Source organism: Humulus lupulus, chromosome 8, assembly GCF_963169125.1.
Source record: "Humulus lupulus chromosome 8, drHumLupu1.1, whole genome shotgun sequence".
Lineage (NCBI taxonomy): Eukaryota > Viridiplantae > Streptophyta > Magnoliopsida > Rosales > Cannabaceae > Humulus > Humulus lupulus.
Genome location: NC_084800.1, coordinates 95,937,051 through 95,953,891, shown reverse-complemented (window position 1 = coordinate 95,953,891; position 16,841 = coordinate 95,937,051). Strand labels below are relative to the sequence as shown.

General features: G+C 34.0%; 1 long non-coding RNA gene across 1 annotated transcript; it reads right to left on the bottom strand.

The window, feature by feature from the left end:
• Positions 1-12,232: 12,232 nt before the first annotated feature.
• On the bottom strand, positions 12,233-13,733 carry LOC133793975 (uncharacterized). The gene is made up of 3 exons (XR_009875055.1): positions 13,610-13,733; positions 13,306-13,463; positions 12,233-12,387 (listed from the first exon to the last, which is right to left on the bottom strand). It is a non-coding gene; the product is annotated as an uncharacterized LOC133793975 (long non-coding RNA).
• Between the last annotated feature and the right edge of the window lie 3,108 nt (positions 13,734-16,841).

The following is a 16,841-nucleotide window of genomic DNA, read 5'->3' as shown; positions in this document are numbered from 1 at the left end:
AAAATTGTTTTTTGAAAACAAGTATGCGTGTTTGACATTGTTTTCATCAGAAAACAGAGAAAGTTACAAAACACATGAAATTTTGAGAACAACAAAAAATTATTTTCTGTTGTTCTCAAACTTTTTTTGTCCATTTTTTTCATCACTTTTTTTCACATTTTTTTATTGTATTATTTATTACAAATTTTTAAAAGATTTTTTTCTTTGTAAATATATTTATTAAATTTTATTTAAGATTTTTAAAAAAATAATAATAAAAGACTGTTTTTAGAAAATATTAGCTAAACATCTATTATTTTTTCAAAACTAAAAGAACAATTTTTTTGATCTCATCTATGAAAACACAATTTAAAAAAAAAAAAAAAAAACAATGTGAAACGTACTCTAAATTTCTCAAAAAAAATCGTGAAACACCCCTTAAACTATGTGTTTTTCACACTAGCTACACATGCTCGTGATTTTGAGACATAAAATAACTTTCAACAATTATATATATATAGTTGATTTTCCATCAGTATATGAAATATACAATTAATTAGACAACAAATTTAATCTTTTTATTTGCACACTTTTTTAAAAGTTCCTATTATACACCTAAAAACAAATTTATGAATTATTAGCCTATTAATTAAGAGTTTCTATATTTCAGCATAGAACAACTATATAGTGCTTTTTTATGGAGTTAATCTGTTAATAATTGCTAATATATAAATTTGAGATAATGCTCGATTTATAAATGATTTTTTTTTTTAAAAAAATAGCTATTCCATAAAAAATTGAAGATATATATAGTTGTGATGGCATTTTGTCCTCATATTTATTACTATCCATTTATAAGCAGTATTGGTGACTTGCATAATAAATATTTGTTAAGATGTGACAAGTCATGTGACTAATCATGGGACAAGAAGTACTTGTTTGTTTGCGAAGGGAGTGTCAAAACACTTGTTTCACTAAATGGCAAGTGGAGAAAGAAGTCATGCAAGAGGCAAAGCAGAGGCAACCAGTTCAGATCGGCTCGGGAGGAGTCAGTTTTATTTGGCGTGAAACGAAACTTGGGGTGGAAACGTGTACCAATGACACTAAGTCTTTTCTAACCCCTTTTTTCATTCTTTTGCTATAAATAATTGATTTCACTCGTAGCAGAAGAGATTTTTTCTGGTCTTTACAATACTATTACTCAGTTAAAATATAGAGTGAGAACTGATTTAAGCATCAGAGAGTTTTCTTGTAGATACCCACCATTAGTTCTTGTCAAAGATTTTTCTTGCTAAAGATCGACCGCAAAAGAAGCTTCTCCCATAAGTTAATTAAGTCAATAGGGAGGTAAAAACATAGGATGGAAGATTGAAGGCATAGAAAGAGAATCACACCCAGAGTTTCCATTTAAGAAAATTCCACATACTCGGTAAAATCGACCTGAATAGTTGGCGCCGTCTATGGGAAAGCTGTTGGATTAAAATTCTATTTTATGGATACATATGTATAATGTATAATACTATTATAAAGTGTGATATAAAATTAAGTGACTAATTATATTATAAATATCATAGGGTATTAAAGTGTTATGGATTTAATGTGTAGAAACAGGAAAGTTAATTTTTAATTTTATAATGAGCAAAATTGGAAATCACTAATTATAAATTAGGGTTGTGGTCCCCTATATATATGTATTATTCTATTCTGTCTGTCATCCCCATTAACAGAAAAGAAAAGAGAGACTATTCTCTCATAGAGATACATATTATATAGGAAGATCTAAACTCTCAGTGCAATCTCCATCAATGGCATCAGGTTAGTGCTTCCGCTCTTGTGTTAATCTTCTTCTTTAATTTAGCAAAGGATCTATAGAATTATGATTTAGGATTTCTTATATATGCATTTATAATGACATGTTTTTAGATTATGTGTTGGAGATTATTGTTTGTTCATGTTATTTGAGTGTATTAGAAATTCTAAAAAGTGGTACCAGAGCCACCTTTGCTGAATTTATTGAAGATCTGATGATTTTGTTTATAAGAAATTTGAGGATTTTATAAAATTAGGGTTTTGATTATAAAATAATATTACTCCCTCTTATTTTTTTTCATTGCATTTATGTACATATATTTATGTTTCGGTATATGTAAATATGCATATATGAATTGGTCGAATAATTTTGTGGTTGTTCTGTTGAAAATTCTGGTGATTCGTACATGGTTCAATTGATATTTAATGGCCTTAGACATTTAACATATGCAATCATTCAGTTTTGTTTCGGATGATTGCAATATGCAATATATATGCAGTATATAAACCTGGGTATATAGCCTTATTTTGTTCTACAAGCAGTCGTAATGATCTGATATATAAAGAATCACTTTCACTTTATGGTATATAAAGAATCAATTTGACTATATAAGCAGACGTAAACATCTGTATATAGCCTTGTTTTTTTTTTTTTTTGGCTTTATGGTTATGTAATTCAATGTACATTTACTTTTATTATTATTATTATTATTATTATTATCATTATTATTATTATTATTTATTAAATATATAATAATTTCAGTTAAAATAATAATAATAATAATACATAACAATTAAATTCAAATTTGGTTTTGGTTTTAGATTTTATCAAGAATATCTAATATTTTAAATTAATTAATTGAAACAAAATATCACCAAAGTGATCTCTTTTGTGTAGATTAATTTAATTAAAATGTTAAGATAATTGTGTGCATGTAATTTATGTATATATTAACTGACCCAAAGGTAAGTGAATATTTCGTTGAATTTCATACACACCTGTGGTAATAAATGTATGACAATTATAAGGTATTTTGTGTGAGCAATATGTTAGTCCAAAGATTGACTTATTGTTTGACATAATTTATTGTCAATGTTTGATTGCTACAACAAGAGGTATCGCTTATAGTTAATATTATTGTCCAAAGACTTAATATTAATGTTGTGCTTGGTATCTTGAGATGGGATTAACCAAATTTTGAATTTATTGTTTGATTATGCATATTGATGTGAGCTTGTTTTGTTTGTTTTGTTCTATATTCAGCTAGTTCATCTTCTGCTGCCTCAATATCTACTAATATTAATTATATTTCTATGCTTAATGGGACCAATTTCAAGGATTGGAAAAGAAACTTACTTATAGTTCTGGGATGTATGGATTTAGACCATGCATTAAGGGATGAACAACCTGCACCTCTCACTAAGGAAAGCACCCGTGATGAGAAAACGGATTTTGAGAGGTGGGATCGTTCAAATCGCATGAATTTAATGATTATGAAACACAGCATTCCAGAAGCCTTTTGGGGCACAGAATCCGAAGGGATTAATAAGGCCAAGAATTTCCTTGAACAAATTGAGGAACGTTTTGCTAAAAACGATAAGGTTGAAATGACAACACTTCTTGGTTCTTTGATGACCATGAAGTATAAGGGTCAAGGAAATGTAAGGGAGTACATTATGGAAATGCATCATATTGTCTCAAGACTTAAGACACTTAAGATCGAGCTTTCTGATGATATGCTTGTGCTTATGGTTTTGTTAACACTTCCTGCACAGTTTAACCAATTTAAAATTAGTTATAACTGTCAAAAGGAGAGATAGACTCTCATTGAACTCATTTCTCACTGTGTGCAAGAGGAAGAAAGGTTAAAAAAGGAAAAAACTGAAAGTGCTCACTTGGCCACTGCCTCTAAGGATAAGGGCAAGAAAAGGAAATCTGAGAATGAAGCTGCTAAGGGTCCAGCCCAAAAGAAACAACAGAAGGATTCAGAAGGTTGTTACTTTTGCACCAAGCCTGGACATGTGAAGAAAGATTGTGCCAAGTATCACGCATGGCGTGCAAAGAAAGGTATGATTCTTACTTTGGTCTGTTCTGAGGTTAATTTAGCTTCAGTACCTAGGAACACTTGGTGGATAGATTCTGGTGCTACTACTCACATAAGTGTTTCTATGCAGGGTTGCCTGAGCTTCCGAAAGCCAAGTGATGGTGAAAGACACATCTTCGTGGGCGATGGAAAATCGGTGGAAGTGGAAGCAATTGGGCATTTTAGGTTGTTGTTAGGAACTGGTTTTTATTTGGATTTGAAAGACACTTTTATTGTACCGTCTTTTAGATGGAATTTAATTTCTGTTTCTTTGTTGGACAAATTTGGATATTCTTGTTCTTTTGGAAACAATCAGTTTAATTTGTCTTTAAATTCAAATGTTATTGGAACTGGTTACTTGAATGCTTATGACAACCTTTATTTACTAGAAACAATTGCATCCTATAATGAAACCTTGCATGTGGAATCACGTGGTACTAAACGCAAATTAAATAAGGACAATTCAGCGTCATTATGGCATAAGCGCTTAGGTCATATCTCAAAAGGTAGAGTTGAGCGCCTTGTGTCTGATGGCATTTTAGAATCTCTTGACTTGACAGACTTTGATGTTTGTGTCGATTGTATCAAGGGAAAACAGACCAAAACTAAGAGATTAGGTGCCAACAGATCTTCAGATGTCTTAGAATTGATTCATACAGATATTTGTGGGCCATTCCCTACAGCATCATGGAATGGTCAACAATATTTCATATCATTCATAGACGATTGCTCACGTTATGGGTACCTATATCTCATTCATGAAAAGTCCCAGTCTCTGGATGTGTTCAAAGCTTACAAAGATGAAGTTGAGAATCAACTCAACAGAAGGATTAAAAATGTCAGATCTGATCGTGGCGGTGAGTACTACGGTAGATATGATGGCTCAGGCGAACAACGTCCAGGACCGTTTGCTAAATTCCTAGAGGAATGCGGTATTGTCCCACAGTACACCATGCCAGGATCACCTAGCATGAATGGTGTTGCTAAAAGACGCAATAGGACTCTTAAGGATATGGTAAGAAGTATGATTGCTCATTATACCTTACCTGAGTCCCTCTGGGGAGAAGCATTAAAGACAGCAGCTTACATTCTGAATAGAGTACCAACTAAAGCAGTTGCAAAAACACCTGATGAGCTTTGGACAGGTTGAAAGCCTAGTCTAAAACACTTTCACATTTGGGGATGTCCAGCTGAGGCAAGGCCTTATAAGCCACATGAACAAAAATTGGACTCCAAAACAGTGAGCAGCTACTTTATTGGTTATTCTGAGCGATCTAGGGGCTATAAATTTTATGATCCCACAATTAAAAATATTTTTGAGATGGGAACTGCAACATTTTTTGAGGATGTTGAGTTTGGGGGGAGAAATAAGGTTAGAGACATTGCTTTTGAGGAGGAATTGAGTTCAAACTCAGTTCCTACTATCATTTTTGACAATGTTCAGGCTTCTACACCTGTCATTGTTCAAGAAATGAATCCAGAACCTCAACAAGACAATGTTGAACAACCCCCAAATCAAGATGAGGTAGTTGTTCCAGAAGAACAAACTCAACAACCTCAAGAACCAGAGCCATTAAGAAGATCCACAAGAGAAAGAAGAAATGCCATTTCAAATGATTATGTTGTATTTCTTCAAGAACATGAGGATGACAATGGAATGATGGAAGATGATCCAATCAATTTTCATCAGGCTATTAAAAGTTCTAACTCTCAAAAGTGGATTGATGCCATGAAAGAAGAGTATAAGTCTATGCAAGACAATAAAGTTTGGGAACTTGTCCCATTACCAGACGGTGCAAAACCAATTGGTTGTAAATGGATATTTAAAACCAAGAGGGATGCAAATGGTAATGTGGAGAGGTATAAAGCGCGTCTTGTAGCTAAAGGCTATACTCAGAAAGAAGGCATTGATTATACAGAGACTTTCTCTCCAGTTTCATCGAAAGACTCTTTTAGAATAATAATGGCACTTGTTGCTCACCTTGATCTTGAGCTACATCATATGGATGTTAAAACCACGTTTCTCAATGGAGACATTGACGAGACAATTTATATGGTGCAACCAGAAAACTTTGTGTCGGGAGACCCAAAGAATATGGTTTGCAAATTGACAAAATCCATCTATGGACTCAAGCAACCTTCTCGTCAATGGTATCACAAATTTCACCAAGTAATTATCTCATTCGGTTTTGAGATGAATGTTGTTGATGATTGTGTATATCACAAGTTCAGTGGGAGTAAGTATATATTCCTGGTTCTATATGTTGATGACATATTTCTTGCCACTAATGATATAGACTTACTGCACGAAACCAAGAGATTTCCATCTAAGCATTTTGAGATGAAAGATCTTGGGGACACCTCTTTTGTATTAGGAATTCAGATACATCGAGATCGTTCTCGAGGTATTCTTGGATTATCACAAAAGAGCTATATCGATAAAGTAATCAAAAGATTTGGCATGCAAGATTGTGGACCAAGTGATACCCATGTTGCTAAAGGAGACAAATTCAGTCTTAGTCAGTGCCCTAAAAGTAACCTTGAAATTCAGGAAATGCAAAAGATTCCCTATGCATCAGCTGTTGGGAGTCTGATGTATGCCCAAGTTTGTACGCGTCTGGATATTGCGTACATTGTTGGAATGTTAGGCAGATATTTAAGCAACCCTGGTATGGACCATTGGATAGCAGCCAAGAGGGTTATGAGGTATCTTCAGAGAACAAAAGGTTACATGCTCACATATAAGAAATCAGATCGTTTGGAGGTCGTAGGGTATTCTGATTCTGATTTCCCTGGGTGCCAAGATAGCAGAAAGTCTACATCAGGCTATATTTACATGTTAACTGGAGGAGCTATTTCTTGGAAAAGTGTCAAGCAGACACTTGTAGCTTCTTCCACTATGGCAGCAGAATTTGTAGCATGCTTTGAGGCATCGAATCATGGAATATGGCTACGAAACTTTGTCACTGGGCTGCGCATTTTGGAGAATGTAGAAAGACCACTCAAGTTATTTTGTGACAATAATTCAGCAGTATTGTATTCCAACAACAACAGGAACTCATCCAAGTCAAAGCATATTGACATAAAGTTCCTAGTTGTGAAAGAAAGAGTGCAAAGTGGACAAATATCCATAGAGCACATTGGGACACACTCCATGATAGCAGATCCGCTCACAAAGGGATTACCACCCAAGGTCTTTCATGAGCACACTACTCATATGGGTGTAGTATTGTTTGAGGATATCATGATTTAGTGGGAGTTTGTATTTTATTTGCTTTATGTTTATTTCAGAAATTTATGTATTTGGTTATTTTCTGATCAGAAATTAAGTTTTTCAGTTCATTCACTCTGTTTTTGTTATTCTGACCTCAGTAAAGTTTAAGGAGGACCAGTTGGAAATAGGCATGTTTGGTTCACATTGCATGTAATTTCCATGCTACGCATCCATGATCGATCTATGTCATTTGACTATATTTGTATATGTGACCATTGATGGGTTTAGTCATGATTAATATGACAAAGACCGCTTTGATCCTATATGGATATGGTTGATGGATGAGATTGTTAAAGAATACATTTATATGATAGCAAATTTTGAGCTCATAAGGTTGTTCATTTATAAGGAAACATATGTTGCCCAAGTGGGAGATTGTTGGATTAAAATCCTATTTTATGGGCACATATGTATAATGTATAATGCTATTATAAAGTGTGATATAAAATTAAGTGACCAATTATATTATAAATATCATAGGGTATTAAAGTGTCATGGATTTAATGTGTAGAAACAGGAAAGTGAATTTTTAATTTTATAATGGGAAAAATTGGAAATCACTAATTATAAATTAGGGTTGTGGTCCCCTATATATATGTATTATTCTATTCTGTCTGTCATCCCCATTAACAGAAAAGAAAAGAGAGACTCTTCTCTCATAGAGATACATATTATATAGGAAGATCTAAACCCTCTGTGCAATCTCCAACAATGGCATCAGGTTAGTGCTTCCGCTCTTGTGTTAATCTTCTTCTTTAATTTAGCAAAGGATCTATAGAATTATGATTTAGGATTTCTTATATATGCATTTATAATGACATGTTTTTAGATTATGTGTTGGAGATTATTGTTTGTTCATGTTATTTGAGTGTATTAGAAATTCTAACAAAAGCGACATAACTTCTTGATTTTTTTGTTTTCTTAAACCTTTTTGTTACAGGAGAGGCCGAAGACACACAAGAAGAAAGAAGTGAAAATCTATACCGCCAAGAAAAGGAGCGGAAAAGAAAACGAGTGATCCATCGACACAAAATGATTTCTCGCATGAAATCCATGAGCTGGTGGAATATATGAAGACAGTCCAAATGCGTGCAGATGAAACATACAAGGAAATGGCGGCTCAGCACGAGTGCACCACGACGGTGTAGCACACCAAATTTTATTTTATTTTGTGCTTTATTTTATTATTAATTATTAAGTGTTAGGAATTTACTTTTAATTGTTTCAATTGTTTGATAGAAATTATGTGAGTTAAAATTTGTTAATTATTTTATTCATTTAATTTTAATTTGTGAAGTCTTGAAATTCGGTTGTGTGCACCAAGGTGCATGGTTAGTACAAATGCACCATAGCACTTGTGTGTGTGCATGTGCATGTGCATGGTTCCATGGTGAGCATGCAATAAAATTTCGTATGCACTATTTTCTTTTTATTATTTGTAGTGTTTCCTTTATTTTATTTAATTAATTAAGAAGAAAAAGAAAAGGAAAGGGATAGAGAGGAGTGGCGTGAGAGAGAGGGAAATGAAGAAAATAAATTACCTTCCTAATCCTAGATTAATTTTTATTATTTTAAAAGTTAAGAATATTAGATAATTGTAAGTTAATTAAGGGAAATGATTTTCTATGGGTTGTTTTTGGTTATTTTTGGGAAAGAAAAGTTAGAGAGTATTAGTGTGAAAAGGCCACACCTAGTCGTGTATAGGGAGAGAGAGAGAGTGAGAGGTGTGTGCATGTGAATGGAGTAAAAGAAGAGTGATATCGTTTCCTTTTCCTTGTTTGATTGACTTGATTTCCATGCAAAAGCTAAGGGAAAGATTGGAGCCAATTTTGGGTAATTTGCCTTAGCGTCTAGCTAGGTTAAGAGGGGAACAAATGAGCTTTGGAGGCTCTTTTGTGGTGGTTGTCGAACCATAGAGAGAGAAAGGTAGAGAGTGAGCACAAGAAAGAAAGAAAGAAAGAGAAGAGAAGGAGAATAGGGTTTCTAAAAACCCTAGGTATGTGTTCTTGTTTTGTCTTTTTGAATCTTTAAGTCTAAGCTATCTCTTCTTCCAAATGTTAAGAATGTTTTATTTTCTTTTGTTGCGATGTTTCGAAATCCTTAAGGTGCCAAAGGATTGGTTAGCTTTTGTGTTTTGAACACCATCAGGGAGTTAGTGAATCTCTAGCCTTGCTATTGTCTTATTGTTATTTTAGTTGTTGATTGTTGTTGTAGCATCCCAAATTTGCTAATAAGGCTTAGGGCCTGGATTAGCATGTTGGGAGGGCAATAATTGATTTAATTATGCTAATATGTGAATTTGATGATTATATGATTAGAAATGCATGTGTTAGCTGAATTAAATATGCATGTGGGCCCATCTGGTTATTAGGGGCATATTGTAATTTTAGCCCGTTGAGGGTATAAATGTAATATTTGTGTATATTGTGATTGATACCATGAGTGAGTGGTGATATATTTGTGATGCACAATCCGAGACGGTCCTAGGGAGCAGTTTAGCTAAATAGTCACCATAGTTGGTGTTCGGGATTTACCGGGTAACGGGTAGTAATTTGGAAATTATTTGGACATGTCAGGATTTAATGGGGATTTATATGAGTATTTGAGGAATTAGCGGGATGTAGCGAACGACGGGATTGCCCTTGGTGGCACTTGAGGATTAAGATAGACTTAAGGGGGGTATTTTGGACTTTTTGGCTAAGGGATAGGCTTAAGCTTAGGCTGCTGAGATTCTAGGAGGGTTAGAAGGAACAGAAGGAAGACTCTCAGCTCTCTCTCTCATTCAACTCTCCCTCCCTCCCTCCCTTAGACTTTCGGAAGCTGTGAAATTGTGGAGAATTCAAGCCGAGGAATTTGAAGCTAGAGATTTGTTGAGCTTGGGGAGAATTAAAGTTTGTGGCAACTGGAATTTAGCTCAAGCCGAAGCTAACACAGAGGTAAGGGATTAAAGCATGTTTTTTGTTTAATTTTCTCTGTTTTGTTAGTGTTTTGGGAATTGGAACTTGGGTAATTGAATTTAGGCTATGATGAGGCTTTTTGTTGGATTTTTGGATGTTAATACTAGTTCTGTTGTCTGGATATGAATCCTAGCCGAAATTCTAGGATTAAGGCTCATAATTAGTGAGTTTTAGGGAGATAGGCTCGTAAAATGCATGGAAATTCTGGGTTTAAAGGCTCGAGTCGCGGCCCTGTTCATCAGGCCCCGCGGCCCGCTTGAACATTTAGGCCAGGGGGCCTTGGAAAATTGTCCAGGCACCGTGGCGTAAGGTGTAGCGCACCGCGGCCCGTGTCCCTCAGCAGAGAGGCATTTTGCCTCTGACTTGAGCGTGTCATGGCCCTTACGGGGCTGGGTCGCGGCTCAAATGCAAAATTTTGGCTGTTTGTGGGTTTTAAGCTCGGGAAACCAAATGTTAAGGCTCAGGAAGGGTTCTACTACCCGGTTTAGTAGTCTCCAAGGTCCTGGAGGCTAGATTAATATTATGAAGTTATATATTGGAATGGAACTTGATGGATGGTTATTATCAATGCGTTGTGACTAGGTTTTCAATGAGGATCGGGTTAAAGGACTATGCTTGGGATCGCAGTATTCAGATTTCTTGGGACACAGGTAAGAAAAATGTTGTACCTGTAGAGCAGGGCATGGCCCTATTGTTTGTATTGCACGACGCAACCATAATGCTTATGCTTAATATGCGTTTAAATGTCTGTGAATATTATGCAATGTGATGCATGTTTGTGATTGAACGACAAAGGCTGGGAAACGGCGAAGACCGAGAATAGGAAGAAATCGAGTGCAACAAGGGGCCAGGATCGACGTTGAGCACGCAGAGTGCAGGCCACTAGGGCGAGACCCTCCTAGGGTGCTGGAGCCACCCTCTCAGTGAAGACCACAATCCCAGGGACTGGTAAAGCGTCTGGGACGGCGTTGGCCGTTATGTGTTTAGCCCATTGGCTGCTTTCACTACAAGAAAAATGCTTTTAATAACACCAAAAATGTGTTATCAAAACATACCATAACACTTTTTGATGTGTTAAGACCGACTATGTTATCGTAGGTCAGGGTACTTTACATAACACTTTATCATTGTTATACAGATGTGTTATTATACTGTCAACGATAACACAATTTCTATGTTATTTTAATAAATAAATAAGTGTTTAATTATGTTATTTATAGTCGATTATATAACACATTTCAATACTTATAAATTTGTGTTATACTACACTTTAGTATAACACTTTTTTTGTGTTATACTACACTTTAGTATAACACATTATTTGTGTTATACTACACTTTAGTATAGCACATGTGTTATATTAGCTTAGAGAAACATAATCTTTTTTTACTTACACAAAACTAGGAAAACAAATATGAAAGTTGAAGCCAAATAAGGTAACATAAATAGATTTTTATTAATTACTCAAATGTAATTACTATATTTAGTCTACTAGTCTAGGCTTAAGAAATCATATTACAACATAATTTATGCCAAATTCAGATTCCTTTATCACTAAATACAAAACAAGAAATGTATACAAAAATTAGTGAAATACATTCTTCCATTCTAAAGGCCTCAACTACAAATGTTGTCAAGAATTGCTCCAAAGAAATCATCTCAATATACCTGCACATTGTAAAAAAAAAAAGTCCTTTTATTATTAAGAACACAAGACTTAAGCTAGTTTCCACCTGTAAGCATATAAAGTAAACCAACTTGAAAGAAATTATCTAGTTTTCTCCAAACTCACAGGATTAAGACCAAGCAGCTTTTGATTGGCTAGAGCTACAACCTATAGAGAAGAAGGTAATCAATCTGAGAAGCATCTAAACCAGTATTTGAAATAGCTTTTGGTATCACAAGAGCTGGAGCAGTTGTAAAGAATTCAGGTGCCTACAAAGATAATCTTCTTTGAGCTATGTTTCAGCAACAGTAAAATAGAACTAGGAAGCCAATTCATTGGAGTACTTGAGCTGCATCAGCATAGCCCTTAATCTTTGCAATTACTTGCAATCCAAGTTAAAGTGCCTTCTCTCCACTCGCTAGGAGTTACCTCTTAATATTCTAAGCCCGACTTTATTCTTTGCATCAATATCTTGATGGCTTTGCAGTTTCTTTGAAAGTGTTATGCTTCAAAAACAGGTCAGTAAATGCCACCCTCAAGTTCTTAACCTCTCTATCTAATTCACTTGGTGTCCTTTGCCTGCAAGATCCTAGAAAATGGAGTAGGATCCACCAAAAACTGAGATAAGTCTACTATTCAGTGCTTGAAGTATCATACAAAATAAAACTGTAAAACCCACATAGCTCTTACCATTTTCTGAAAGTTTTTTCAAGACTACAGTATGTATCCCATCTTTTAGATACCACAAATTGTCAACAGCAGCAACTAAATTACTTAAGATGTTCTTAGTCTGTTCAAAGGCTCTCTGTTGATCACCTTCCATCTGTTTAGGAAGGTCACATAAAGATGAACTTTCTGTTGCACCAGTTTTCGTAAGACGACTAAGAAAAGCCTCATGAAAAGTAGATTCAAATTCATCTGAAATACAGTATAAAACTTCCTTATCAACAAACACTTCAAACACTATTTCCCTGATGTCACTTCCAGTTTGCAAGCATGGGTTATAGAGCCCTTATAGGTGCAAAACAATTAAACTTGTAACTAAACTATACTAAATTTCTATGACTAGAATGATAGTAAATGTAGAAGCAAATATTACATCCTTATGTTAATAAAACATATCAAATGATCCGCAGCACAAAAACCAATTGTTATCCACAACTTAAAATACAACAAAAAAAAATTAGTCTCATAAGAAAAAGCATTCACTACCCAAAATAGAGGCAGAGATTAGCTAACTTGTGTATATTTCAAAGAATCTATTCAAACCAATCACGTCACAAGGCATCGGTCAAGTTGGATTTAGGAATAAGGATTGATTTCTCTGTATTTTAAATACCATGCCATTTCTAACTTCCTACAGCTTTAAACAAACAGCACAGCTAAAAGACTTTCAGTTGACAAACTAAAAATAACTAGGAAGCAGCCAATATGGAATAAACACCATAAGGCAAAACCAGAAAACTGCATGATCTCAAATAAAGATGCATAAACGTGATAGGCGATCCTAACATATGAATAAGAAAAGAAGCTCACCATCTCAAAGCCATCTTAATAGGTGTTGTGAGACAAGACGTAAACATATCTGCAGGAAATTCAGCACTTTGTGGAAGAGTCTCATGTGCTTCACAAGCTCCAAGTAGAATGCAATCCCTTGTGGATCCAGAGGAGCTAGAAGCAACCCAATCATGAAGCTGCCAAACCATCAAATCAAGTCACTATATTTACAAATATATTTATATATAAATATCTGAATTACAGATAATGAATTCATGTCACGTAGCACCTTAATTATCAATACATATATCAATTCATTATATGTTTTGAGTTAAAGCTTTACCTCAATAAAAGCATTCACAATATTCCCCCAGCCGCAGAGCAATCAAAAACATATATGGAGGGTGTCTTCAACCAAGAATCAAGGTCACTGATTGGCAAAGGGATATACTGTGTATAACACTGCAGTACCAATAACATTGGTGAGAAACTAAGCAAGACTCTAGTGATTAACCTTAAATAAAAGAGTTTCAAAGAAATAGAAGACCTTATTGAAAACCCAAATTTCACCACTAATGTTTCAAATGCTAATTAAATAGAAATTTACAAAGGAACAATGCTGCATAAATATCTAGTTTTGACATTAGACTCCAAAAAATAACTTAGCAATCCCAAAAAAGAGTCAATCTCTAAATGAGATACAAGTAAATAAAGTAGTCAAATACTAAAAAATATGACTAGTTTCGTGAGTTAGGACTGTGATAATAAAGATTGTGTGGTCACTATCAAACTCTCTCATTGACAAGTTTTTTAAATGAGGCTATCCAAACAGTAACTAAAAATGCAAAAAATTGATAGAAAACCTCAACACATGAAAACATGTCAAGTCTTCAGAAATATGCCATTAATTAAAAAGTTCCAGCTTGTTCTTTAAGTACTTTTTTTATCACTGATGAGAAGGAAAAAAGTTATTTCATCTAATTCTCTTTAAAGACTTATTACAAATAGTTTCAGGGTTTAATCTAATATTTTGTATCCATTCATGATAGCACCCAATTAATGAATAAACTACATTTATACAAAGCAAAAAGAAAAAGACTCACATCTGGAACGAAAATCTGAGCATCAGAGTTCTCAATCAGTGGGGCATTAGATGAAAAGCTTCGATTTCCAACGCTGGCAAATTGAAGTTAAACCTCACTAACCAGTAACAGCTTGAGTGCTCTAGAGAAGGTTTCTTCACCGCCATTTGAGAATTCCATATATATAGGCAGAACACCATGATAAAGCACCAGCCTCTGCTTAATCCTTTCTCTGCTAAGCACAAATTATCATGTCAGATAAAATATTTTGCACTTGCAAAACCGTGCTACTCTCAAATTTAATAAGCACCCAAGCATATTTTGAGTGTTGAATATATTCAATTAGCATGAGAAAAAATATGTCGTTAGTGAATATGGATGAAAATTATAATAACAGATAAAAAATAGTACTTAGATGGTTTACGAAATTAGTTCAGTTCATAATTATGCATCCAGTAACTTTATTTTAGCTAAGTTGAAATCTTGAAGAGTCAAAAGATGTCATCAGCTGGGCTGGCACAGATTTTTCTAATCCTGTCCACTTACTTTCTTTTCCCATTTCTGAACATCAGGCAAAATAATGATACATTAACTACAGAAGACTCTTGTGTGCCTAATTTGTCAAAAAAAATTCCTGCTAAATATATTATTTATGTTCACCTTCCTAATGTTATTTTATGCTACTTGCCCAAAGCCATGTTGTTAATAAACGCACTGTGTTAGCATACGAATCGCTGAAGAGTAATTATGAACCAAAATTACAGATAGAATTGATACATCGGAGATGAATTACACATCATTCCTCATGATAGACTTACTCATTTGTGAAGGCAAATATTGTTGAGTAAGGCCGATAATGACTTAGGAGTATAGCCATACATCCTGTTAACTCAGTATGCATTACTTTGACAACTTTCAATGGATATCTTTGTTATAATCACAAAATTAGACGGCAGATATGTAAAATAAAAGAAAGGAAATGACAAGACAGAAAATTTGCATCAGACAAAAGGAAAAAGTCATACATAACTGATAACTCTAAAGTGTCTAAGAATCATTAACATTTTTTTAACTAGAGAATACTACTATAATTATTTTTGTGGGATACACATTACTACAAAGAAAGCAAAAAATTTAGAAAACAAAAATATTTATTGAGTTTTGATAATACTTTTTCAATAGCCATTGCACATTGGAAATATATTAAGAGGCCACCCAAGGCCAAATGAATTAGTTAACTTACTTTCTGTGGGCAGTTTCTCCAGAAAGCATGACCGCATCAGCACCTTCTCGTGAGCCATTACCACGAACCCTCACCACCAACACCATCACGCCTACAAACCTGCATAATGCAAACCCAAACAGAAGAAAAATAATTAGAATAGCTCGTCCACAACCAAGAACCATCGTCAACCCAGAGGAGGAAAAAGAGAAAAGCAGATAGAATCAAACTTAGTGACAAACTTAATGACTAAATTAATAGAATCAATTCTCATTAATGAAGTAATGATACAAAAGAGTATATATACAGAAAATACCAAAACTAATAAAGTAACTAATCTACAAAATAACAATAATTAGTTACAATGAACAACTAACTAACCAAAACAGTTAGTGTTGTTGGGAAAGCATTATATGGGCATAATTGTTGTAATGTGATATTTTAGTGTAATATATGGGCATAATTGTTGTAGTGTTGGCATAATGCATAACAACATTTCTAATAAATGGTCCAAATACAAGCGGATTTACAGAAACATAGATAACAAAATATAAAGCATTAAAGAGATCTGTCTTTGACCAAACACCTTAACTACAGCCACTATATAGCCAGAATAAACCCAAAAGAAAAACTAGTAGGAGCTATGAACTAGGCTCATGGAAATTGGGAAAGAAAATAAGAATTTAGCAACAAGCTATTAAGTTATTTTCACCCTCATCATCAAATAATAATATCAAGATTGCCAAACAGATGCATACAAAAATATCCTCTCTTGGACATGGAAATCAGATATCAATAGCAGATAGTAATACAGAGGAATATAGACTCATTACCTGATATGAAACAAGAGATTTATTTTCAATTTTTCATTGATATATAACGTATGGCTGATGTTACATGTATATATCCATGTATATTATATAGATCAAATGGTACCTAAAAAAAAAAATCAGGTGCTCCATTTCTGCAATTGTTTCAGTTATTAATTTGTTTGGTTACTTCCCACTCTTGTTATTATACGTTAGGTACTTTATTTATTCTGTTCTTTTTTTTTCTTTTGGATTAGTATTAGTTTTGGATTTGGAGTATAACATTTTTCAAATATTTTCAGAGCAGTGGAATATCAAAATTATATGCAAGGTTCAACTTCTACATATAACAAGTTTTCCAGCAATTATTTTCTAGCCAAATGAAAAGTTGCCATGAAAAAATATTGCATAAACAAAATGCAGCAACCTGTTTGAAAACCTCAAACTATGCACTTTGCACAT